The 27,908-nt window shown below is 45.3% G+C and overlaps 1 protein-coding gene across 3 annotated transcripts in view; it reads left to right on the plus strand.

The window, feature by feature from the left end:
* Nucleotides 1-27,908, plus strand: part of PCDH19 (protocadherin 19) — a 111,061-nt gene that overhangs the window by 68,125 nt on the left and 15,028 nt on the right. Inside the window, exon 5 of one of the 3 annotated variants that reach the window (XR_002090415.2) lies at nucleotides 14,052-14,148. The exons of the other annotated variants lie outside the window; for them this stretch is intronic. The gene's annotated coding sequence lies outside the window, so the exon portion shown is untranslated. The remainder of the gene's footprint in view (nucleotides 1-14,051; nucleotides 14,149-27,908) is intronic. 3 annotated transcript variants of the gene reach the window in all.

A 27,908-nucleotide genomic window follows, 5' to 3' on the forward strand; every position in this document is an offset into this window, starting at 1 on the left:
TGCCAGGGTGTCAGGACCAGGTTGTTCAGTCCGTATATGGAACTGAGAGGCAGCCCATTTAAGTGGTGAAGGGTTCTGTGGCCGGGTTCTACAGCAGAAATCTTGCTGTGGTTCTGGGGGTGGGAGTTCACATCCTTCTCAGAGCTTATGCTAAAGATTGCCTCCAAATGACTCAGCTGTAAGTGGGTGCCTGATCATTTGGACTGTGGAGTCAGAGGTGGCCAGATGTGATGTTAGCCACATTGTTCCCTGGTGTGCTGCTGGTTAGAAAAACCGATGCATCTTAATTGCACTAGCCCAGTGTGCCATTAGGTTTGGGTGGGCTTTTAGCCATCTTAGTGGTAGTGGAAGGAATTAGCAGACGCTAGAGAATTTCAGAGATAACAGAGAAATTTTCAGACAGTGGTGAATCTTCGGCCTTATTACTTTCTTAGGTTAGTAGGTTTCGTAGCATTTGGGAAAGCCTGGGCTGGAAGATGAAGTTAGATGGAACAGTGGAAGTTTGGAAATAATAGCTACGGAAATACATAAGAGTAAATCAGATTTTTAAGGCAAGACAGGTAATACTAAACAGTATTGTAACTGTATTGTAACCTCCTTTTTCTGCATAACAGGTGTGTCCCCCTGACTTTTGGGGCACTTTTTCTTGGCTTTCTTGGCTTTCTTTGGGGCACTGCTTCTTGGCTCATTGTAGTAAAGAAAACTCTTAGACTGTCTCTTACCTTGATGTAAATCAATTGCAGTCTGAGGTCATACATATCGTTCTTATAGAAGATCATGCCTATTTCCCTGTAAGTGCAGAAAGTAGCTCCCAGGTATGAACCCTTTGGCAATGTCCTTCTTTTAAAGTCAACTGCCAAAGGGAAATTCAGCTTTACCTTTTCAATCTTTCGTGATGTATGCATGACTACCCCCTGAAAGTTTGAGAGATCTCTTAATTAGCCTTTTTTCCTTTTGTTTTTCAAATGAGAAATTTAGGTCTGGTCCCCCCCACCCCCCCCCCCCCTTTTTTTTTTTTTTTCCCCTGAATGACTCTGGAGAACTGGCAAATGATGAATGGGAGCTGTAAAGGAAATGGGCCTTAATGGAGAGAGGAAATACATTTTTTTCAGATGGTTTAAACTTTTGGTTTGCTTTTGGTTTTGTTAATATGTATTTACTGTTTAAAATTCAAATCCTGAGCAAACATTTTGAAGGCAAGATCTCTTTGTGAAAGTTCACATAGAAGCTGAGGAAGCCTCCTATCCATTTCTCTTGCTCTCTCATGCTTCCTTTGAAGGCAAAGACAACAAAGACAATTGTTGGCACTTCTGAAATTTCCAAGATAACTAACTTAACTTGTGACTTCTTTCTGCATCATAACTGAGCTACAAAGAGCAGATGCCCGTTCACCACCCCCCTTTACCAGTCACCTCCAAGAACAGTATTAACTTCTTTGGTCCGTTAAAGCAATTGAGCCTGCTAATGGTTAAAATAATCAATTTCATATTTAGCAGTAGGGCTGTGTGAAGCTTCTGCCCCTGAGTCGATTTGGTGGAGATTTGACTTGTTTCAGTGGCTGAATCTTGAAATCTGAATCAAATGAGGAGACCTTTTAATCTCTCTGAATCAATTTGGAGAGATTCGGAAAGATTCAAAGATTTGGACATAGACACAGCTTTAAATGTTTTTTCTACATACCTCAGGGTACCAGGTAGCTTGTGAATGCTGTGATGGTGGGACGGATGGAGCGTCCCACAGAAATGTGGGGAGGTCCCCAGTGTGCTCTGCAGTAGATCTGGAAGTGGACCAGAAGTACTTCTGGTTCACTTCTGGGTCTGCTGGGGAGCACGCTGGGGGTTCCCCTGCACCCCCTGGCTCAGTGACTGGTGTCTCCTGGGTCTGGGGGGCACCCAGGGTCGCCAAGCTGGAGGGGTGCAGGGGGGTCCCCTGTGCGCTTGTTGGAGAACTCAGAAGTGGACCGGAAGTGCTTCCGGTCCACTTCTGGGTTTGCTGCTGAGCACGTGGGGGCCCCCCACGCTCATGTGGGACGCTTCATCCGCCCCACCATCACACCATTCATGAGCTGCACCTGGTACCTCGAGGTATATAGAAAAAACATTTAAAGCTGTGTCTATGTCCAAATCGCTGATTCTCTGAATCAGCATTGAATCTTCAGATTCAGATTTGACCGAATTGAATCAGGGACAGTGATCTGAATAAACTAATTGAAGCACTGTCCCTGATTCGGGCTGAATAAGAATCTGAATTGAATACGGCCCATTTCTCACACCCCTATTTAGCAGTAGGGTAGGTGTGTGAATAAAAACTAACCTTCTGCTAACACAGCAAGTGAGCGCTTCCTGATCTCAGACTGTAATCAATCTACATAGCTAATGAGTCTGAAAACAGACTGAACTGTTGGGGCTGGCACCAGGAAACTTGCATTACAAAATAGCCGTCTCTTATTAACCTTTTGGTGTTTCCTTCATGACGCTGATTAGAGCCAAATAAAACTATCATTTGTGGATCTTTAAGTTGAAATACATTTTTCAAAGGAAGTATGATAAACTGCAAAGCCCCTGTTTGCCTGGCCTTTCCCTTTAATTATGATCGAGGATGACTGTGCTGCTTTTTAACGGAGGCTCAGATGATTAATGCTGCAATGCTACTGTAATTAAAACAGCAAAAAAAGATGTCATTGGGGCCTGTATAATTTGCAAACATCTCCACGTTCTGGTGGTACGGCAACTCTAAGTGTTTCATTGGCGAGATTGTAAAAATTCATTTTAATTAAAACTGCCAGATTGACTAAAGAACAGGTGACTTAGTTATGTGAGTGACATACTTTTTGGGTGAGGAGTCACTCTGATATCAATGAATTATACAAAGCTATCTATTATGTCACCAAATAAGAAAATGTGTACTTACCATGGCAACCCACATCAATTTTGTTGCTGCTGTAAAATACAGGGCCCTTTATTAAAGGAACAATGACCATGAATAGTGGCAGTGACCCTCTGCTTCTCCTGACTTTCAGTACATGACTTATATTAATGCTGCTACTTAAAGAACACAGGGTTCTATTTACAAGCCAGTCACTATCAAGTTAGACAGATTTTGAGTTTACCATAATATTGCACCAACAAGCTTTGTGTATAATTCTGATACAAAACAGGACAGGTTTGGTATAAGGATAGCAACAGTAACTCTTTAAAAAGTCACCTATTATAGTCTCATAACCACACAAGCTTACTTAGTGGCTACCTTGAATAAAATGTTGAATACCGAAGAGCTAAGTGTTGTCTGATCACAACAGCCATCAGCAGCTGAAGTGACTCCATGGCCATAACAGCTTCTCAGTCCATTAAACATTGCCACGGTCAGTTTGGTGTAAATTAGTTGCTTTGTCTTTCCACCTATGGCCAGATCAGTGCAGTAAACCCTGTGGGTGTTGTAAAGACAAATCATAGACTGCTTGGTTTAGCTATCTTCAAAACAAAAACATTTATGCAATAAAAAATATTTTAGGGAAGACCACAGTGTTGGATAAAACAAATACAAGTTCATAGTTTTTTGAAATATTATGTGTGTCTAAAATATTGCAGTTTATCAGAGGCTGGCTATTAAAGGTCACTATAGCACTGAGCTTATACTTAAGCTGTTTTAGTAAATGGTTTATGTAATAATTCATAAGTCAGAACCTCAAAATAATTGACACTACAAAGTAAATGAAACTTACAGTTTTTCTCTGTCTTAAGGAATGTGCTGGCACTGAACTGGGAGTCTTAGATTTTATATCCTACACAGAGCACATATGATTATACGATAGATATTTTTAAACAGGTCACAGAATTACTAAATGCTTCTGCAATCTTTACTTGCTGTCAGTTAGGAATATTTTCTGTTGCACTCACTACCTGTGTGAATACTGTGGGTATTTTGGTTATTGGTTCAGTGGACTGGGAATCAGTAAATTTGGGGTCTGTCACTGATTTTTTTTGTTTTACAGTCAGACCCATCCCTAGGGTATGGCGAACTGGGGCAACTGCACTGGGCCCTGTACTTTGAGGGGTCCTGCGGAGCCAGGCAGAGTGGCTGCAGCTACAGCCCCTCCCATGGGGCCTGCCTGGTGCTGGCGGTTCCACCCCACACTGCGGAAAAAGCCGACACACCTTCCCTCCCTGTGTGGAGGAGACCCCAGCCTGTGCCCTGCCTTTGCAAGGATCTCATGGGCCCTGCATGGTGTTAAAGGGATCCCATGGGCCCTCCACACAGGCTGATTTGCCCCAGGCCTCACACACCCCTATGGTTGGCCATGATTACACTGGTCAAGTAGGAGGAGCATTAGTAGGAGCGTTGCCAGCAGATAGAGGGAAATAATTATTCCCTTCTATTCAGCACGGGTGAAGCCACATCTGGAGTCTTGTGTCCAGTTTTGGGCCCCCCTCTACAGAAATGATGTGGACAAGTTGGAGAGAGTCCCACGGAGGGTGACAAAAATGGTTAGGGGGCTCAGGCACATGACTTATGAGGATAAACTGATGGAACTGGGCTTATTTTGTTTGGAGAAGAGAAGATTGAAGGAGGGATTTGATAGAAGCTTTTAACTACCTGAAGGATGATTCCAAAGAGGATGGAGCTAGACTGCTCTCAGTGGTGGCAGATGACAGAACAAGGAGCAATGGTCTCACATTGCAGCAAGGGAAGTTTAGGCTGGATATTAGGAAAAACCTTTTCACTAGGAGGATGGTGAAGCATTGGAACAGGTTACTTAGAGTGGTTGTAGAATCTCCATCCTTGGAGGTTTTTAAGACCTGGCTAGACAAAGCCTTGGCTGGGATGATCTAGTTGAGGATGGTCCTGCTTTGAGCAGGTGGTTGGCCTAGATGACCTCCTAAGGTCCCTTCCAACCATAATTTTTTATGATTCTAAGTCACATCCCTTCCTGGTACACCTTCATTTTCTTTTTGTTTGTTTGGCATGTAGGTATCTCACACAGGTATTTGTATACTGTTTAGCATAATGGGGACCCAATTTCGGTGCAGGTTTGTAGATGCGGGGAGTGAGTGTTATGGGGCTATAGTCAAAATACCAAAGTGGATGACAGTGTAGGAGACCTCTGGCTTAATCCTGTGTTTCCAATTAATGGAAGTTGAGAGCCTTCAGCATCTTTGGAAGAAAAAAGCCATGTCTTTATGGAAGACTGTAAATTGGTGAAATGCTTGCTAAACAGAACTCCTTTGTGTGATTTAGATTTTGCAGGTGGAAATTTAAAGGGCACATTGGTTTATTTGCAGTTATGTGTAAAATAATAGCAATAAAGGTCATGGTTTGGAATTTTTCAGATAAACCTAAGGGATTTAGGTTCTCAAATCCAATTCAAGTCCAAAAAGAGCTGGGCAGTTGACTCCTCCTGACTCCTTTGAAAGTCCAAGCCTAATTGCAGAAAGTAGAGATTTCATGAAGATTTCTGAAAAGATCCAGGCATCCTACTTCAAACTTAATCTGTTGATAGCAGTGCATAACACTACTCCAGTGCTTATATTAGGATGAGAAGTAACTTAAAACTCTGAACTTTTTTTCTGCTTTGATTTGTGCCGGTGTCGCTGCTTTTCACCTGTATGGATATAAAAGGCATGATATGCCTGGAATGGAGGGTGCGACATTGTCTGTTCACTCACTTCAACACTCTTGCAAGTTAAATGTTTCAATACTCAAACCAATTCCAATCAAGTGAAGGAGCACTGTGATTCATAATAGAAAAGAAGAGTATTTCTCAATTCAAATCAGTTGCTTGTAGTCAACAGATACAGATCTGTAAGAAGCTATAAAAGGGACTTATCCAGTGTGGAAAAGGAGAATTTGGCTAGAAAACTGAAGGTGAAACATAATATATCAGTAAATCAGAAAAAGTTAGGGAGCCAGAAGTATTACTTAAAGTGCTAGGTAAATTTAGGCAAATTACTGGAGTGTATAAATAGCTTTGGGGAATGTTTGATAGTACACAGGTGTGTCTCTGGTATCAGGCATTTAATATATATTGGACTTTCATTTGTTTTCTAGTTTTCATTCTTTGAGTTTACCTGCTGAGTTATTTGTGACACTAACAGTTCCCCAGAACATTTTAAGTGAATCAAGGTGTGTCTCTTCTTGATGCTTCATGTACATCTCCATGGCACAAACCATCTTACTAGTTTTCTTAAACTAAGCACCTCAGAAGCCTTCTTATGAGGAGATGCAAGGCTGTATAAACTCTATCTTATAATACCCTTGTGTTCTGAATTTGTTCTGACATGCACTTTCTTTGAGCTGATTCTTTGATTGTTTTTGATACTTTAGACTCATCGATTTACAGATCCTCTTTATGATACAGCTTTTCTCTCTGAATCCCAAGAGATCCATGTTATCACACCCATCTAAATTATTCAGAGAAATTGAATTTATTTGTCTTGTTCCAAAGTTTTGTTGCCCTCCAAGGTTGCCATTAACACAGGTAACCAGGATGCCCACATAAAACCCATTTACGAAAAGGTATACTAACGCTTGTTCTACTTCATTTCTGACTTGTTTTCCATTTTGAGCTATATCATTTTATGGACACTGTTTCCTGTCTCACAAGAAATGTTTGCTCTGTGCCAGTAACTGTCCCCTTCAGCAGTTTGGTAAATCACTTTGTTGTGGTAGAAAGCTGCATCAAATGCTTGTTTGAAATCAAGAAATTTTGTCCTTATTTCACCTTCCATCTGCATCTCCTTAGGTAGGAACATATTCATTTATGTGGGTATGTATACACAGATTGTTATATTTATCACTGTAGCATCTGGGAACTTCATGTTAATATACAATATTACATAAAATATGAAATTAAACTGAACAATTCCACATGTGCACAGTAAGCAAATGACCTCTGCTATTTCAGTCTAAGCTTTTTCTTCATGACCTGGTAGATCTTGTTACATTGTTATTGGAACATTTAGGCAACAGCCTCACTGAACAGAGGTACCTTCCACTGTGCCCTGAAGGCTTTCAGACTGGGAAATAATCAGAAGAAATGTTCTGTAAGTGAGGAGGGATCTCATCTGAATGTGCCATGTTTTCTGCAGACCAGTCTAACTAAGAAACACATAACAGAAGTTTCTGGGTAAAATTAAAGGTTTTGCTCTATGAAATAGTGTGTATTTGGTTCTTCACTGCTTTGGAGACATGGGATCTGATCCAAAGCCCACTAAAAAAATGGGAATCTTCCCTCTGACATGACTGGAGTTGTATTAGGCTTCTGGACATCACAGCTATAAGCCTTGAATCATTTCATAGGTGGTATCAGCCAGAGGGCTCCTGTTGATGGTCCTAGATCTGAATTTAGGAAGGTTGGAAACAAAGTGTTTTCTGATACTCTGACACTGAAGTTTCCTGTCCCCATTGGTACAATATAGCCCAAGTATATTTAATAGGGTTGTGTGAAGGGGGCAGTATTTGATTTGAATTTGGCCTGATTCAGGGGACAGTGATTCGATTAGCTGATTTGGATCACTATCCTGATTTGATCTGGCCAAATCTGAGTCTGAAGATTTGATTCTGATTCAGAGAATCAGTGATTTGGCCATTGACACAGCTTTATATATTTTTTCTATGTACCTCGAGGTACCAGGCATGGTTCATGAATGCTGAGATGGTGGAGCAGATGGAGCATCCCATGGGTACTTCCGGTCCACTTCTGGGTCTACCGCAGAGTGTGCGGGGGACCCTCCCTCCTGCACCCCCCCTCTCAGCAATTGGCTCCAGGGGGACCCCAGGTGCCCCCCGGACTCAGGAGGCATCAGTTGCTGAGTCGGGGGGGGGGGGGTCCCCTGCATGCTCTGCGGCAGACACAGAAGTGGACTGGAAGTACTTCTGGTCCACTTCTGGGTCCACTGCCAATCACACAGGGGACCACTCACGCTCCCATGGGACACTCCATCTGCCCCACCATCTCAGCATTCACAAGCTGTGCGTAGTACCATGAGGTACGTAAAAAAACCCATATAAAGCTGTGTCTATGGCTGAATTGTTGAATCTCTCCAAATCAAATCAAAGATTTCGGATTCGATTCGGAGAGATTAATAGGTTTCCTGATTCGATTCGGATTCAGAGATTCAGCTGCTGAATTGGGCCGAATTTCCTCTGAATCGAATCAACAACTGAAGCCTTGCACAGTCATAGATTCATAGATGTTAGGGTCGGAAGGGACCTCAATAGATCATCAAGTCCGAGCCCCTGCATAAGCAGGAAAGAGTGCTGGGTCTAAATGACCCCAGCTAGATACTCGTCTAACCTCCTCTTGAAGACCCCCAGGGTAGGGGAGAGCACCACCTCCCTTGGGAGCCCGTTCCAGACCTTGGCCACTCGAACTGTGAAGAAGTTCTTCCTAATGTCCAGTCTAAATCTGCTCTCTGCTAGCTTGTGGCCATTGTTTCTTGTAACCCCCGGGGGCGCCTTGGTGAATAAATCCTCACCAATTCCCTTCTGTGCCCCCGTGATGAACTTATAGGCAGCCACAAGGTCGCCTCTCAACCTTCTCTTGCGGAGGCTGAAAAGGTCCAGTTTCTCTAGTCTCTCCTCGTAGGGCTTGGTCTGCAGGCCCTTGACCATACGAGTTGCCCTTCGCTGTACCCTCTCCAGGTTATCCGCATCCTTCTTGAAGTGTGGCGCCCAGAATTGCACGCAGTACTCCAACTGCGGTCTGACCAACGCCCTATAGAGGGGAAGTATCACCTCCCTGGACCTATTTGTCATGCATCTGCTGATGCACGATAAAGTGCCATTGGCTTTTCTGATGGCTTCGTCACACTGCTGGCTCATGTTCAACTTGGAGTCCACTAGGACTCCAAGATCCCTTTCCACCTCCGTGCCACCCAGCAGGTCATTCCCTAGGCTGTAGGTGTGCTGGACATTTTTCCTCCCTAGGTGCAGCACTTTGCATTTCTCCTTGTTGAACTGCATCCTGTTGTTTTCTGCCCACTTGTCCAGCCTATCCAGGTCTGCCTGCAGCTGTTCCCTGCCCTCCGGCGTGTCCACTTCTCCCCATAGCTTTGTGTCATCTGCAAACTTGGACAGAGTACATTTCACTCCCACGTCCAAGTCGCTGATGAAGACATTAAAGAGTATCGGTCCAAGGACCGAACCCTGCGGGACCCCACTGCCCACACCCTTCCAGGTCGAGACCGACCCATCTACCACGACTCTTTGGGTGCGACCCTCTAGCCAATTCGCCACCCACCGGACTGTGCAGTCATCCACATCACAGCCTCTTAATTTGTTCACCAGTATGGGGTGGGATACCGTATCGAAGGCCTTCCTGAAGTCCAGGTATACGACATCCACCCCTCCTCCTGTGTCCAGGCGTTTCGTAACCTGGTCATAGAAAGAGACTAGGTTGGTCAGGCACGATCTGCCCGCCACAAACCCATGCTGGTTTCCCCTCAGCATAATTTGTCCTGCCGGGCTCTCACAAATGTGAGCCTTGATAATTTTTTCAAATACTTTACCAAGGATAGAGGTGAGACTGACCGGCCTATAGTTGCCCGGGTCCTCCTTCCTCCCCTTTTTGAAAATGGGGACCACGTTAGCCCTTTTCCAGTCCTCCGGGACTTGGCCCATGCACCACGAGCATTCGAATATTCCCGCCAGTGGCTCTGCAATGACGTCGGCCAGTGCCTTCAGCACCCTGGGATGGAGCCCATCCGGGCCTGCCGACTTAAAGGCATCCAGTTCTTCCAAATGACTCTGCACCACCTCAGGATCTACGCATGGAAGTCTGGCGCCTTGCTGCTGCCTCTCTACAACCCCAGTGAGAGACTTGTCGTGCCCCTCGCTTAGGAACACTGAGGCAAAGAACTCGTTGAGGAGTTCAGCCTTGTCCCCTCTATCTGTCGCCAATTGCTTCTGCCCATTTAGCAGGGGTCCTATTCCTCCCTGGGCCTTCCTTTTACTCCCTATGTATCTAAAAAACAATTTCTTGTTGTCCTTTACTTGGGTTGCCATCCTCAGCTCCATGGTAGCTTTGGCCCGCCTAACTGCCTCCCTACAAGCACGAGCAGAGGAGGTATATTCATCTTTAGTGATCTCACCCTGTTTCCACTTTTTATGTGCTCCCCTTTTGGCCCTTAGGCTGCCCTGGATTTCTCTGGTCAGCCAGGGAAGCCTCCTGGCCCCTTTCCCTCTTTTGCCTCGCTCGGGGATCGTCTTGCTTTGTGCCCAAAGGATCGTTTCCTTTAGGCACAGCCACCCTTCTTGGGCACCCATCCCATCAAAACTCCTACTCTGCAGTGCTTCCTTGACTAATCGCCTGAGTGCAATGAGATCAGCTTTCCTAAAGTCTAGCACTTTCACCCTACTAGTTACCTTACCCACTCGCTGTCTTATGTTGAATTCTATCATAAGGTGATCACTGTCTCCCAGATAGCTACCAATTTGGAGGTCCCCTATCATGTCATCTCCCGTTGCCAATACCAGATCCAGTATGGCATTCCCCCTAGTGGGACCATACACCTCCTGTGTCAGGTGGAGGTCCTGTACACAAGTTAGAAACCTGCGTGAGCGATGGGACCTTGCTGTCTGCATCTCCCAGCAGATGTCCGGGTAGTTTAGGTCCCCCATGACTACCGCCTCTTTAGCTTTTATGGTCTCCGAGAGTTGCCTCAGGAGCCCCGCATCTATTTCTTCCCCTTGGTGTGGGGGTCTGTAACAGACCCCTACCACCAAATCCCTTTCTCCTTGCCCCCCATGTAGCCTAACCCACAATCCTTCTACTTCCTCAGCCTCGGATTCTGTCTTGATGAGGGTTGATGTATATTGCTCACTGACATAAAGTGCAACCCCCCCCCCCCCCTTTCTTCCCCGACCTGTCCTTTCTGTACAATCTATAGCCCTCAATATGTACCGCCCAGTCATGGGATGAATCCCACCAGGTTTCTGTTAGCCCCACTAAGTCATAGGTGTTTAGTGCAAGCAGGAGCGCTAGTTCATCCTGCTTGTTCCCCATGCTCCTAGCATTAGTATATAGGCACTTGAGCCCTGCGACTGGCGCCTTTGCTGCCCCCCTGCTCCCAGTCCCATGGGGCCCATTGTTTCTTACCTTCTTGTTCCTTACCTGTTCTGTTGTGCTGGCCTCCCCATGGCTTTCAGGTTCCCAATGTTCTCCTTCTTCAGGCTGGGCTGTCCTTGTGGGTGCCACATGGTTTGGTGGTCCACAGCTTCCCCTGCCCTCGTACTCCCCTCCCCCCGACGAGCCTAGTTTAAAGCCCGCCGGAGGAGATCCGCCAACCTAGAAGAAAACACACGCTTACCTTTGTCCTACCATTTAAGTGTCCACAGAGAAAGAAGATACTTAGCGGACAAGGCATAACCAAGCTCTAGGTCAGGGGTCGGCAACCTATGGCGTGCGTGCCATCATGGCATGTGGCATGGTTTTTATTGGCATGCGGGCTGCTTCCTGCCCCAAGGGGCGGGAAGAGGCATGCTCAGATTGAGCAGCACATGGCTGCCCGGGAACAGCCCTGTGCTGCTGCTGCCCCTAGCCACTGCGGGACCCCAGCCCCAGAACACCGGCAACCCCAGCCAGGTAAGACCCTTGGTCCCAACCCCGCACTGCTGGTCATGTGCTGCCGGCAGGCCCCAGCCAGCACCACTGTTGCCGCTGGCCTGGGCCCAGCCATGTGCTACCAGTGGGCCCAGCTCCAGTTGGCACCATTGCTGCTGTGGGCCCTGGCCCAGTGCCAGCACCAGGGATGGGGCCAGGGCTGGGGCCAGGACTGTGGACCTGCATGGACCCTGGCACCATCCCAGCACTACAGATGGCCCCGGCCATATGCTGCCAGCGGGCTTGGCCGGCACCACCGCCGCCGCCGGGCCAGGGCCGTCGGCAGTGATGGGGTGAGGCCAGGGCCCAGGCCCATGGACCTGCGCAGGCCCCGGCCCCATCCTGGCACTGCTGGCAGGCTTGGCCATGTGCTGCTGGTGGGCCCGGTCTTGGCTGGCACCTCCACCACTGCTGTCCATCCCGGCCCAGCACCACTGCTGGCCCGGGGCCATTGGCAGTGCCGGGATGAGGTTGGGGCTGGCACCTCCACTGCTGCTGCTGGGCTGGCATGATCCACACCTCCGGGATGAGGCTGCGGTGTTGGTGTCAGCTGCTGGTGGGCCTGGCCCCAGCCCTCACCACCACCGTGGGCCCCAGCATAGTGCCACTGCCAGGTCGTGGCCATTGGCAGCATTGCGAATGGGGCTGGGGCCGGGGCTGTGTACCTGCATGGGACCTAGCCACATCCCAGTGCTGCTGAAGGCCCCAGCCACGAGCTGCTAGTGGGCCCCGGCCCTGCGTGGGCCCAGTGCCAGCCGGCACCACCGCTGCCAAGGGCCCCAGCCGTGCATGGCCCCAGCCCTGGCCTCAGCCAGGTGCTGCTGCCGGCCCTATCCCGGCGCTAGTGACAGCCCAGCTGCAGCCCAGTGCTGCCAGCGGACCCTGGCCCCAGCTCCAGCCGCAGCCCCATGCTGCCCACGGCCAGGCTCCAGCCCCAGCCCCCTGTTGCCCATGGGCCCCGGCTCTAGCCCCATGCTACTGGGTGGCTCTGGCCCCACAGCCCCAGCCCCTCACTGCAAGTGGGCCCCGGCCCCAGCCCCACGCTGCCCACGGCCCTGGCCCCAATGGGCGCAGTGTCAGCACCTGCTGTTTTCCTGGAGCCCAGGGCTGAGAGTCAGCCAGGGCCGGGGCAGGGAGGCAGCAGTTATTTGCAGCCTCCTAGCTGCAGCTGGCCCAGGTTTGTGGTAGCTGCTGATATTCATGGAGCCTGGGCTGCTCCCAGCAGCCAGCTGGGAGGATGGAAGGCCTGATGCAAGCAGGCTACCCAGGTCCTGGGCTGGCTGCAGCTGGGAGGCTACAAACAGCTGCTGCCTCCCAACCCTGGCCCCAGCCCCAGATCCAGCCCTGGGCTCCCGGGAGACAAAGGACCGGCAATGTTCCCCACTGTGCTGCCCTTGCTGCAACTTCTGCAGAGCAACATGTGAAACCTGGCGCGGCAGGGTACAGTGGGGGGTGCAGCAAGCTGCCTGTCACTCCAAGCTCCCCACTGCTCTGGCCACACTTACGCTGCAGGCGGGGGCAGCAGCAAGGGGCTCAACCCTGTGTACTGCCCACGGTGCTCCCATACACACAGGGGAAGTGTGACCCGGGCAGTGTGGAGCTTGCAAGAGCAGGCAGCTTCCCTGTGTGGTCCCTCTGTGTGCTGCCACTCTGGGTTGCACACACTGCACTTGGGAGGGCCCAGGGGAGGGCAGCAGGGCTGGAAGTGCAGTGTGTGTGAGGGCAGCACAGCGGGGAGCATCGCTGGTATCTGCTGCCTCCCTGGAGCCCGAGGTATCTGTTGCTTCCCCAGAGGCCGGATCTGGGAGGCAGCTAAGGCCGTGGCTGGGGCAGGGAGGCAGCAGGTGTTTGCAGCCTCCTAGCTGCAGCTGGTCCAGGTTCTGGGTAGCTGCTGATAGCCATGGAGCCTGGGCTGGGGGGCAAGGGGCAGCAGGCTGGGGGGTCAGGGGCAGCAGGGGTATGAGCAGAGCTGAGGGGCAGGGAGGGGCTTTGGCTGGGGGGCTAGGGGCACAAGCAGGGCATCCTGCCATGTACCCCCTGCCTTCACTTTGTTTTTCTGGCATGCCAGTACTCCGGCACCTTCCAAGGTAGGCATTATGGGTTTTTCGGCACTCCAGCCAAAAAACGTTGCCTACCCCTGCTCTAGGTAATGGAAGTTGAACTCAGAAAAAGTCTAAATATAAATGAGACACAATTTTTAAAATACTGATGATATTTAACCATTGGAACAGATTTTCAAGGGATGCAATAAATTCTCCAGCACTTTAAATGAAGTTTGGATGCTTTCCTGATGTGCTGCATTACATCGTACAGTAATGAGTCTGTACACTACAGTCATTGCGTGGAGTTCTATGTCCTGTGTCATACAATGGGTCAGATTACATGATCTTATGTGTTTTACCAGATTTAAATTCTACATATTTAAACAAATGATTGATTTTTTTTTTTTCAGAATATTTTGTAAGGTAGAGTGGGTCTGTGGAGGAAATTTGTATCTCAGCCTCTGTTAACTGCCATGAAGGGATGCTCAGAGATGAACAGTTTTTCAGGTAACCATGTTCTAGACCAGTGGTTCTCAATCTCTTTTGTACCAGGACCCATTTGTAAACATTGGCCAGTCCCGACCCATTGCCCCTCACTTCTGATCTAGTCCCTCCTGCCCCTAAGCCCCAGCTCACCAATGTGTTGGGCAGTGGCTGGGTGTGTGTGGGGCATGGGGGGGGACCCCAAACAGCCCCTTGCAGGCTGAAACTCTGCCAGCCTGCAAGGGAAAACCTGTGGTTCCCCATGTTTTTCTCCTTTAGAGGAGAACCCATTTCTAAAGGTTGTTCATGACCCTTTCATATGTCATGACCCAACAGTTAAGAAATGCTGTTCTTAGACCAGTTAGGAAGATTTCCCCCCCCCCCCCCCCCCCCCCCCCCCCCCCCCCAAATTTCTCATTCCATTTTGAACTCACAAGGCTTCCTCTCACTGAATCGTATGTATATTGCCAAACGTTTAGCAATCCTGTCATTACTGTTTCCAGTATCTTCCCTCCCACAACCTGACAACTGATGAAAGCAGTTTTACAGGTCTCATTTCCTGGACCTTCTTTTTTATCTGACTTTCAAGATGGCAAGTAAATGAGCAACCCTGTAGTTTCTTATTGCTACCCCAGCACTTGGTGAGCTCTCAGAAATTGTTGCTAAAGGCTTTCTTATTTGCTGTGCTCCTGCCTTTATAATCTGGGGGTGTAATTAATCTGGGCCTGGTACTTTGTCAATTTTTAACAATTCTAATCACTTTAATTATCTGGTGGATGCAGTTGTTAAGCTGGTACTATGTTGCCTCTCTGAATGTGGCAAATATATACCTATTTCTGTGATACTGCTACTTTTGTGACTCCTGAGGACAAGGATGAGAAGGTGCTGTGTGAAATATTATTAACCTCATTTGTCATTAACTTTTTGGTGCCTGTTGCAGAGGCCCTCTTGCCTTTGAGTACATTTGTATTTAAAGAGCTTGCTGCTTATAGTCCTTCATTGCTTTATTTTCTCCTCTTGCCTTCATTATTATTTCCAATACTTTTAATTGCCTATTTTTCTTGTTATGACCCTGTTCCCTTGTATTTTAGGTGCCCAACTGGCTGGTGCCATTTTCTACAATTACTCAAAGCCTCATTCATCCACCCAGGTCTGTTTCTTAATAAATGGCACACAGAACATTAGTACATTACCATCCCATTTCCAAGAACAGTCTCCATCCTCTCTTCTCTCAGCCCCCCAGTGCCTCATCCAATTTAATTAATTATACTTAGTATATTATGCATCCTGTCAAAGTTTCTCCTTTCCGAGTTTTAATGGTTTTTTCATTCTAATGCATGCTCCATGTGTAAGTGTTTTTGAAATTATGAGAGTACACAGAGGCAAAGAGTATTACATATCTGCACTACAGACAGGGAAGAAACAGGAGGGAAGTTCCCTACAGAGATTCTTAAGCACAATTACTGCAGGACCATATTTGCCTGCTTGGAAGTGGTGCTGAAAATGAGGCTTGAACAAAGGAGCTTATATAGTCTCAGAACATTCACCAGCAGTAACAGCAAATTGCTTCCCAAACTGTGTTCTAGTCCTGTAGCTCCTGGCATGCAGTAGTGCTGTATCTTCCCTTCAGGAAACAGTATTAACACTCTTGTTGATTCACTGGGAGCCTCGAATAAGTGAGGATTGTAGGATAGGCCTTGGGTGAATTTGAATATAATGAAGCCAGCTGTCCCCCTTCAGCCAAGTGTACTTGAAAGTACCCAATTATATCAGTTCACATCAGTGTTGTTTCATTCCTTTACAGAAGTGCTGCACTGTGGATATGGTGGTGGGCAGGCTAAGTAGTTAGCAGTATTTAGGCGAACTCTATGGTGATATTTAAAGGGTTTAGTTAGCAATGTGATTCAGAAAAATAATGTTCTGGGGGTACCATATTTATTAGTGCTCTGTGAGAATAGGTCAGACTTGCTCAGTGAAAAAAGATTTTCCCACCCAACACCCTTCCCAGTAGTCAGTGTTGCAGATTGCTTGGGATCCGAAAAATTTTGTTTGGTTTAGGCCCACTTTCATACCATCACTGGGGATAGTGTTGCTGTACTGGAATTCAGCTGACAGTTTTGTGAATGCCACACAAAGTGGAATAAAATCCATCTTATCCTCCCATAGCTGCACTGGAGTTGATGATTAACAGGAGCAAGGACTTGAACTTTTGACTAACCAGTCAGAAATCATACAGGGAGAAAGATGTTGAGTAAGAAGGTCACCTTGATGACCACAGCCACACTTCAAGGCTGCATGTTGTAGAAATGTTAGCATCTACTGCGAGATGCACCTGTGGACCCTGGACAGCTCAGTGAGGTAACATTAGTTGCTGAGTGAGTCAAAGACTGTACGTTTACCTAGGTGGCCCTCCATTGGAAAATGTAGCTTTTGAATGGCACTCAGTAGAGTTTGAGCTGTATATCTATGATCTACTGTATTTGAAATTTTAGTAAGGCATGTCATTAGAACCGTTATGTTGGCCGTTAAGAACATGTGTCCTAAAATCTGGAGTGCAAGAAGGTGGCAGCCAACCAGTAATCAAGCATGTGTTTTATGGTGTTAATGAAATTCTGTGCATGTGTGAGAGATACAGAAGGATCTGAAGCCATGAGAGGAAGAATCAGAAGTAGGGATAGGAGGAACCTACAGAGATTTCAGAATTCATAGATTCATAGATTCATAGATGTTAGGGTCGGAAGGGACCTCAATAGATCATTGAGTCCGACCAGACTCCCCTTCCAGAGAGTCTCATTTTTTTAAGGTAGTTGAACTCCTGTTTAGGAAACCAGGTTAGTTGGAATCCATTACAAATATATTCATCTCTCAGGAGGTGACAAGAGACAGATTTGGTGATTGGCTAGTATTTGTTGTCTTTTACTATAAAAGTCTGAGAAAGGAAAGAAAAAAGGGCCCAATCCAGATCCAGCATCAAATTGGTGTCATTCCATTTATTTCAGTAATTTTGTGCCAGTTGACACCATCAAAAGAAATAAGCAGAAGTTATTACAGTGTGGTAGACAGGATGGTGCAAACTTATAATGCCCCCTGCTTCCCTTTACGTTAAAGGTAAATGAAAATTGTTGCCTGCCTCCCTTCGGATTAAATGCAGATTGTTTACCTGTGCTTCACTGATTTAAGAAAGCAGCACCATTTGGGGTCTGATTTAAGTCCAGTGTATAGTACATTTCTGATATCAGAATGATATTTGTATGTGATTGCTGAGTGATTCCTTTCTCATGGGGACCCTTTGCCATCGGTGTGTTTTGTGTTAGACTACTACAAAACTCACAGAATATTTACACAAATTATGAACATGTGACTGTTTTCCATTTCCTTTGCTCAGTTGCTTTGACATGGATCCTTGGTTTATAGTGTGACATGGATTAATTTAGCCTTTGTGAATGTTTGAGCAGTCAGACAGGCACTCCACCTAGACTACTAGGATTGAGCTTGAGACATATCTCATGGGTAATGTAACTTCCCCTAAATTTGTAATGAGGTCTCAGATTTGACCACTGACCTTATACTGTTACATGTATTTTTATATGATACAATGCTATTAATTTATGAGGACATATATTCAGTTGTTAAAACTAATTGTCTGCCTAACTTAATGGGCCAGTTTCCCAGCCCTGACAGTTTTTTTGCCCTGGAGACAAAAGGGTATAAAGCCAGTTCAGTCAGCCAGATGAGCATTACCCCTTGCATAGCAGGTTTATCTTGGTAGCACAGAGCTAGAATGCACCTTTCTCATTGTCAGTGTTACCAGTGAAAGAGGGCAACGTCAGAGTACACCTCTGCTGTTGTGATCAGCAGGACTGGAACAGTATATAGCTGTCATAGTGTATAGCAGCATTCATAGAACTGAACTGAGGATCAAAGTCTTGTACAACTTCAGCTGCCTCTAGGACTTACTGGATGCCATTGAGGATGTGGGCTGGAGTGTTTACATTGAATATTGTTATTCCCTACAGAAAGTGTCCGCTAGCATGAAAAACTGAGATTGTTTTAGGGGAAAACAAGAGGTTAAAGCAAAAGAATAGGGAAGGAATGTCAGTCAGCTTGTCTGGAGAAATGTTGGTCCAGTGTTGTGGTAAAGGAAGGTGAGGGACCAGCTGTAACAGAGGATTCCCCAACTAATACTCAGCAATGGGAACACCCTATTCTACTGGGAACTCTTCCAGATCTCTCTGCTGTTCAGAGCTACATATTTCTAAAAAGTACAAAGAATTTCTTATAATGGTTTGCCTTGTGGGCATGCATATGATTAATTCCATGCAAGCATTACTTGGGCAATAACAATACTGGAGGTCCTAAAACTGAAAAAGGAAACACATTTGACTCATACTTCATACACAATCACTTACACTTAAGCTATTGATAGTTGATTGGGATCTGTAGACGGCTGGGCTGGTGCCACTGGGTTTCTAAACGTATTCAGTGGCTGGAACAGACAGTAAGGCTGTAGGTTTTGGCAAGCTGTGGGTTTCATTAGTCAGGCTGACTGTATCTGACACGAGAGATTCCCATCCACCAGGATGAAGCTCACTTCCCTAGGCTTTGGCTGGCTTCCCATCAATATTCACATGAAGGACAACAGAGGATCAGTGTTAGATTAAGGCTGTGAGTTTCCAGTAGACAGGCAGTTGAATATTCCAGTGAATATTTTTTTGATTATTTGGATAATAATGACATTTACATGTGTCCTTGAGAAATCTGAGGAATGGCAGGTATTTAGTGTTAAGCATATAATGTTGTTTTTAATCTCAGTAATAAGAGTAAATTACATACCAATACTGTCATAACACTGAATTCCTTTTCTTTTTCACTTGTAATATGAAATTACAAAAAGGCTTGCCAGTATCAGAGCCCCTTGTGGAAGACACAGTCCCTGTCCTAAACAATATTTAGGGGGTGACTAGAATGTAGCTTATCAATTCCATCATTTTGCTTTGATATGGGAAGTCTTCCCAGTAGTACTCCCACTAACGCAGGCAGATTCACCCCTTCTTTTTCTGGGACTGGTTCCTTTTTTAGCAGATCACAAGAATTAGATCAGAACTCCATACACAACCTAAGATCTGCCCTTCATATTAGGTTTTTTAGCTACTTGGATTCATATAGTTTACAAGAGCCTCTGTCTCACCTTCCAAGGTTCAGCTTCAGTCTCTAGGCTGGAGGGGACTACTTGTGCCAGATGCCTGGGATGGGGGGATACCTCTTTTCCTTCATCCAAAGGTGTGGGCGCAGGTGCAGTATGTTTATGCTTGAGGCGTCCAACCTTGACCTTGAAGCTGTCATTTCTTGCTTTTTATATTGCCTTTGAAAATACAGTAGTTTGCAAATGTTTGTCCATAGTGTTTCTAATAAGATCTTAGAAACTTTAATCTTATGTTGCTGTAGCAGCTTTCATCCTAAAGGAACTTGAAGCACCTGTTCAGTTTATACATACTGAACAGTTCCACCACCACTTAAATGCAGCCATCTCTGAACAGGACATAGCAGCTGTTTTAGAACGCATAGGACACATTAGTGCGTACAAGGAGTTAGCATGAATAGCCCATGGAATCAAAATCCAAGGGGCAGTTAAGGAAGCAGGGTGCAATGTTCAGGTGTTGTTACTTTGCAAAAAGACCTTGCGTCTTTAGGAACCTCACCCAAGCATAAAGACCTGGGATTTCACTGTTTCATTTGAAATTACCCATTACTTTCCTTACAATAAGACTAAGAAACAGCAGCATCATCTGTGTCAGTTTCATACAAAAGGAGTCTGAGAATGAATGGTCATTTCACCCTGGCTAAGGTAAGGCTAATATGAAATCTTCTGAGGATCAACTGCCACTGGTGTAAATCAGCATAGCTATATCAAAGCCAGTAGAGCTGCTGTGATTTACATCAGCCTAGGATTTGGCCCTTTATTCTGTCAGGCGGATCAAGCTTGAAATCTCTTCTCATCTACCCCAGCTATGTTTTTTTTTGTTGCATTTATATCTCAATTGTTAAGTAGCTTTTTTTTTTTATTTCAGCAGGATATTGTAATAATTTTATTCCAGTGCAAATTTGGATGCATGGTATGTATTGACTTGCCTTACCTCAAGACATGGAATATTTGAATTTGTCTGTTTAAGACTTGACAATAGGATAGAAGAGTAACCTTTGGATTAATTTGCTTTACTACTAAATTCCCATTAAGCTGAAGGAAGCTGGTGTCAAGGCATAAATGGAGACAAAGTTTTGCTCCCAATTGTGGGAAATGTGTTTTAACAGACTAGAAATGTTTTCTCCTCTGTAGGGTATAATATACTCAAATGGTTGAATTAACATGAAAATATATAACAAAGATTGTATTTAGGACAATCCCTCTGTACCCACTGTTAATGAATTTGAATTTCTGTAATGAAGTCAAGGGGTCGTATTCTTCTCTCAATGAAATGCAGAACAGTGCCTTCCCATTAGCATTAATAGGAACTGTGCATATGAATGACAGAACCATTATAGTTAGAGAGATGAGCTTGTTTATCCCCCTCTTAGGGCCCAGTCATGCTCACTAGATGCGTGTAATGAGTTCTGTTGGTTCAGCTATCTCAGTGGTGAGGCCCATATAAAATACCCTGATCTGTATGTAGATACCTGAATTTCAGAGATGAAATCTGTCCCACTCTGGGCCTGGTACAAACTCTTTGGAACTTTTAAAACCTCAAAAAAGGGTTTAGTTGAATTTGAAATGTTGCACTGTGCTAGTCCTCTGCACAGGGGTGAGATTTTTCTTGTGAATAAGGTATGGTTTGACCCAATTTCTCAAATAATATCCAATGTTAAACCAGTGCTACATTAAATTATTTCTTATACCGTATGGGGTTGGCTCTGTTGTACTGCAGAGTGTTTCCAAAATCCAGCTTCCCCTTGGCTTATCTTCTTCCTTCCCACAATATCCTCCTTCTTCAAAAAGCCTAAAAGGTAGCTTTATTGAAGAAGCGGTTCCTTCCCCCTCAACCTCTCTGCACCAAATCTATTCTTAGCTGCCTAATGTATAGTTAGAATGGTACCTTAGATGTATCAGTGCATGTCAATCTTCATTCATTATACAAGTACAGTTAACAAGAAGAGAAGGACATTATTAATGGTAAAATAGACCAGGAAAAAAGGATACAGGGCCTGATCTCCAGGGTGGAGTAAACTGGTGTAGCTCCATCGCACTTCAACAGAACAATGTTGATTTACACCAGCCAAGAATGTGGCCCTTTATAGCTAGTCTGTTGAACATTATAAGAATTATTTTCAGGAGCTGCATTTATACGTTGGGTCCTATCAAGAGCTGCATAATAAATTAGCCTCATTCAGATCCCTTGTTTCATTAAAATTATTCCTCATGAGCGATTGCCTTGTCTAAACACTGCTGACCTCTGATATTGGAAAAGACAGTGCAGGGTTAAAAGCATAAGATTTTTCAACGTGCATAAGCCCCAAGTGGTGGGAAAGGAAAAGGAACAAAAAGGTTCCTCATTGCAGTAAAAAGCATTTGTCACTGTCCTCATCTATTAGCATCCACTGAACATGTTACTACGGAAGCTATGACAGGATTATATTTGTGCATAGGTTGGAGATTTCTTATTAATACAGGCAGAGGTATCTGTAAAAGCCCATAGGTAAAAAAAAACAAAACAAAAAACGCTATTCGCCACCTCTTGTTTCCTGACATGATAGTAGGTGAGTAGATAAAGGAGAGGTGCAGAATCTTATTTATAAGCAGATAATGCCCCATGGTGGGAGACTGGAGCGTATCATTTTGCTGGAGCTTATTATTTGTACTTAAACCAGTAGATCACTGTTCACTAACCAATAACAGCAACTCCCTGATCTCCAGCCCCTCTGGAAAAAATAGATCAAGGGCCAGAGCTTCAGCTGGCATAGGTTGGTGTAGATTGGCTGAAGTCAATAGGACTGTGCTGATTTAAGGGAGGGGACTAGAGCAGCATAATACCCAGTGGGGCTGGGGTATTGGTTTATTAATAACTGGTTATAAGAATCTAGGGTTTCTGCACTGCAGGAGCTGTCATGGCTATATCAGCTCTGCAGGGTTGGAATTGTGTGGTACTGGGTCCTAGACCATTCCTGAAGGGCCAGCATTGAAGCTAACAAGGGAAAAGAGATGAGTGAACACCAGTTTTAAAGTGAAGATTGCTACAGGGGGTTTTTTGTCTTGTACTAAGAGGAACTGTTAAGTTATATTTAAAATATTTGTCTTCATCACAGTATTTATTTATTCATTCATCTTTAAAAAAATACAAAACAAAAAAACAACCAACACATTTGTGATTGAATTTGGTGCTGCAAAGGCGCAGCAGAGCTGACTGAAGGAGGTGATGGTACAGAGAACTGGTATAAGCCTCCTTTCAGTCTTTTTTGAGAAAAAGGAAGCACACAGATACATTGCCCCAGTAGCAGAACAGGATGCAAGTCACAAGCAGGGGTGGGCAGCCCGTCAATGAGGTATGTAGGTCAGCTCATGATGAAACCTGCGTTTGAGGAAAGGCACTCCCTCTCTTTTTTTTAGAAGCCAGGACAGGCAGAACCAGCTATAAGGGCTTGCTTGCAATGAGGATTTTTAGAAATTTCTTTATTGCTCAGAACTTTGTATTTACACACACAGCATGGGCACTGCCCCTTATTTCCATTCAGGATGTCTGCTCTGCCTGGTATTTACACTGTGTTTCAATGAAAATAAAGGTGTTGAATGGAAAAAAACACCCTGAGTAATTATAAAGAAAAGTGTAAAATAATGCGGTTGTGCACTGGCTGCAAAAGATGGCTAACCATGAGTAAACATTCACAGTAATGTTTGATCCCTTCATGTTTACTATTTATTCATATTTATTATTCATAAATTCCAGTGCAAATGTTAGGCCTGCACCCCAGTGACACATTTTCATTTTATTTTAAGTTTGGTTTTTTCCATGGGTTTTGCAAACAGGGATTTAATGATTTGCCTTTCCACATAGTCAGAGCGGGCATGAGAGAGAAACTGTCCTCTTCTTGTTTTAGGAAAAGATTGCTAACATGGAAAAGTGATATTTGAATAGATTCCCCTAAGGCAATCAATTTACTTTTAATTTGTCTTGAACTAAGCTTTTCTTTGTTTCAATGAGAAAGGATTGAAACTGCTGTAAAATTTATTAGCTTCCAGGAAGATTTTGAAATGAATTTTTTAATGATCATGCTGTTTGCTGTACCCAGAAGCAGTGTCATCATGATTACAATATAACCATACAGTTGCTGAAGAAACACTGAAACATTAAGATAGTACCATACTTTTGTATGAGGGTACTCATGTTAATAGGTAGTGAAAAGCAGGTACACTAATAAATGTTAACACATATATGGCTTCCTCACACAGACTTCTCCATAGACTGCCTCATGTGGCTCAAAAGCACAATTAATGGTGTGGAAAAAACAGCCAACACTTTATTTACATAATAGTTTACATGAATATTCAGGGATAAACACACAAATTAGCTGCATGTTTCCAGGACTGAAAAAATACAAAATGTTTGAAGAATTTGTAGAGCTAGTTTCTCTATGGGTGGTGTTAGGTTCAATTTAGCACTTACTGGCTAGGTACAGACAGTCAAAAAGCCTGAGGCTGAATCAATTCAGTCTTTGCAAGCTAATATAAGATGCACAGGTTAAATTGAAGCAGAAATGCAGCCACGTGCCTGAAATGGCTCAGGCCAGAAGCCAGGGGATGCTAGAGCATGGCTCTCTTGCTGTGTGGTCATGTCCTCTTCCTGCTGCCCCTGAGTTCTCTGGGATTTGCAGTCCAGAATTACAGCAGAAGGTTTCGGCAGGTTTGCTCATCACTTCCTCTTGCTCCTTTCAGGTGCTTCTGGGATTTGTAGTCCACAGTTGTAGCCAGCAGTAATTTTGAGTGGAGGAAGGGGTGTTTAACCCCCCTCCTTGACCTCAGACTCCAGACTTCAGCTTGGGTTTGCCTTTGGGGTGGGAAGCAGTGTACCCCTCTGCCCCCAGACTGGGCTGCATCCCCAGCTGGGCTTGCCCCCCACGTGCCCTTATCAGCCAGCCCTCACTGTGCCAGCTAGGGAGCAGAGGGTTGGGGCCAGCCCTGCTCTCTGGAGTAGATAGCACAGCACAGCCCAGGGCTGCAAAGCATACTGGGTTGCTGGGGGACTGTGATTGAACTTGAACCAGGAAGGGGTCTGGGACAGAAATTTCATAAACCAGTTTGACCCAAATCAGTTAAGTCTGATACTATATTCAGCCAGATTTATCTTAAACAAGTTTTGGCGACTGTGAAACTGGTTTATGCGCACTGAACTTCTGTTCTATTACAGATTTAAACCAGTTTCTGATCACTTAAACTGGTTTATGTGTAACTTCTGTCGCTAGCCACTAAGTGCATTCAAGCGGCCACATGTTGAAACAATTTAGCATGTTAAGTGCCCTTAGTTGCTCCTTTGTACTTCCCTCCACAAACCCACCAGACAAAACGTGAAGGCCAAGGCTCAGTTAGTCCCTGATTATCCTAGTAAACCTCTCATTTTTTGTTTTCAAGCGCCTTCTCTGCTCCTTTCTCCTGCTCCCCATGTAATAACACAAATGAGCTCTACTTATTCACCTTTGCAAACCTTCTCTGACGGATTGGAGTGAACTGAGCTTCTGTTTGAAAATGGAAACTCCAGGGACTATTGTATTGCCCAAATTGCACCTTTGATCGTATAATAGCACGTGTCATCTTCCCATTTATCAGAAGTATTAAATCCTCTACCACTTGCACCTCGGTATGTTTTAACTTCGCTGCTTTGGCCAGCACTGAAAATTCTACTGACATTAATTCAGTTGTTCTGAGAACTGAATGGCCCAGCTTTTAATACCTTTTTCATGTTGCACTTTGCTAGGGTGAATTCAGGTACATAGCATATGAATAGGAGAACAGAAGGAATTGGCAGCACCCAAGCATCAGCTAACACATCTGTACCACAAGCAGTATAAATCTAATCTGGGCATTCTGCACTCTTCCCACATGTATCTTCCAGTTTGTGAGATTTTAAAGGCATTTGGTGCTTGTTATTTCAGAGATCCTTCTGTGTTAACCATATCTGGAAGCAACACCTAGTGCCAGACACTAGGTCCTGTGTAAAGCCTCTGATGGCTGTTCTTCTCTGCACAGATGTAGTTGTGAAGTTGGAAGATGTACAAGCTGGAACTTCAGCCCAGCTAGTGTTCTCATGCAACAGGCTATTGGACAGTTCTTTCAGTATGGAATGATTTTTGGCTTGTGTAGAGCCATCCTAATATCTTCTATACCACCCCCCTCTCAGTATCCTGCTTGGGCAGAAGAAGGAAAGAGGTCCTGACTGTAGTGCCTGACTAATTCCCCACATGTTAGAATGGTCTTTAGGCCTATTTTACACTCAGGAATCAGCCCTGGGACCAGGGAACGTAAAGCCTGTATAAAACCATGTTCTTTAATCTCTCCCATGCCCACCTTGTGGGCTGCACTGTGGTTGTCTGGTATCCCAGGATCAGGGCTACAGTAGTGTTTCTTTTCTCCCCCCTGAAATAGAGAAAAGGAGAGGGGAAGAAATAGAAAAGAAGGGAAAGAAAAAGACCACTAAACATAAATGAGGCGAGAGCTGGGTGGGGGGCATGTTTACAGTGTTTGGTATTGATTGCAGACTGTTTGAAACCTGTCACACTGTGGAGACTGCAGTATATCACTCATGTCATTAATTCATGAGTCTGTAAAAATGCCTGAGCATAATAAGAAGCCCCAATATTTCCCTGCATGTGCTATAGATGCAGCAGCTTCCCCTTCTCCAGACCTTGGTAGGTATGAAGTTCTGCTAGGTTTGTAAACATGGGCGGGGGGGAGTCTAGCATGTTATGCAGCAGGAATTCTGCAGGGTTTTGCGTCTCTCCAGTGCCTGACTGCTTTTCTGTTTGCCCTGTTCTAGCCCTTTGGCATAGCCTGCTCTTCTGTCCTCTTCAGCCTCCTTCCTTCCACTGATGCTCATGATCCCAAATGCCATCACCCTCCCCTTCCTCCTCCCCTTCCTCTCTCTTGTTCATTTCACTCCCTCTCCCTGGCTGCTCTCTCTGCTTGCTTGTTGTTTTCTAGTCCATCAGTCAAGATCCCTCCTGCCCCTGCTGAATCTTGTCCCCATCTGCCAAATACATCTCTGCTCTCTCATCTTCCTGCTGCCAGTCTTGCTCTTGTCATAGCTCCATATCCTCTGTACTTGTAGCTCCCTTCACTGCCTTCCTCCATGCTTGCCCTCACTCCATCCTTCCTGTGTCATTTTACATTTGGAACATTGTTTTTGTCCTGATCTCCAGGCCTTTACTGCCTCTAGGAATTCTCCCTCCCTGTATCTCGCAGCTATCTCCTTACCCTTCTTAACCTGTACTGTCTTTTTTTTGGTCTTGTCTTTCTCAGGTTGTCTAAGGAGCTGATTCAGAGCTCCTTGAAATCATTGGGTGTCTTCCTATTGACTTCAGTGAGCTTTGGGACTGACCCTAAGGCTGTCAGTACTTCCAAAGCAGGGAACTTTGTGTTTGTATAAATGATGGTATTTCTTCCTGAGACCAAATCTCAATGTGGCTTGCTGGTTTTTTTTTTGAGTAACAGATTTTTTTTTTCCTTTCCATCATGATTTATCCATGAGGCTGGTAAAACATTTTTACAATAGGCTTTTGTAAGCGCTGAGAAGCTAAGCAAGTTGTGGTTTTGAGACAGTTGGGCTTGTACGTATTGTGGGCCTAACAGGCACTGTTCTGAAACAATTTCACTCCTGCAGTGGCAGTTTGTTACTTTAGATCAGTGCTCTTCCAGTCTTCCCTGTGAATTATGGCGTTCCCCAGGACTCTGCATTGGGCTTCCTGCTTTGCAGTATTTTTACACTTCTTCTGGCTCCTGTTCCCAACTGTTTACAACATGGGTTCTATCATTTTTATGTAGATGAAACATGGGTTTGTTTCTCTCTTCCACCAGACCTATCTAGCTATTTTATTCCTCACCTGCTTATCTGTCTGAAGATTGCCTGGCTCAGACCTCTAAAATCAATACAGACACAACATGTGTGTGGTTGGGGCTCATTATTAGTAGCCTTTGTGATAGTCCCTTGAGGTAGGAATAGAGATGGTTTGAAATCTGGAGCTCAGCATGGGCTTTGCTTTGCACTTTGAGAACCATATTTAATCCAGAAATGGTTGTTTGTTTAATAATTGCTTGTGTTTTGTTGTGGCTACTTTTCCATAGTCTGACTTAAAAGTGGTAGCCCACTGCCTTTGTGGTTAGTCTTCACCAGGGATCTGGGTTTTCTGTTTGCCACATTAAAACATGGTAAAATGCGGATTTTCTCATTTAAAGCAGAAAAACACAGATTTTCTTTTTAAAGGAGAAAAATGCAGATTTTTCTGGGTGGTAGGCAGGGCTTGGTAGCTGCTGGGGAGAGCAGGAGGCTGCGGACCCAGGTCCCTGGCCTTGTAGCTCTGGCAACTGGGACCCCCTCTGGTAGGGCCCAGGGGGCTGTGAGTTCTAAGTGCGGGGCACCGGCAGGGCTGGGGGGCTGCGGGTGGAGAGTGTTGGGTGAGGAGGTTGTGGGTATAGAGTGAGGGGCACCAGCAGAGCCGAGGTGAGGGACAATGCCATGGGTAGGGTACCAGCCTATTAGGGCTGCTCAACACCATAAAGTAGTGTATTGGGGAGGGAGACAGTTGCAGTG

Source organism: Alligator mississippiensis, chromosome 8 (genome assembly GCF_030867095.1).
Source record: "Alligator mississippiensis isolate rAllMis1 chromosome 8, rAllMis1, whole genome shotgun sequence".
Taxonomy (NCBI): Eukaryota; Metazoa; Chordata; order Crocodylia; family Alligatoridae; genus Alligator; species Alligator mississippiensis.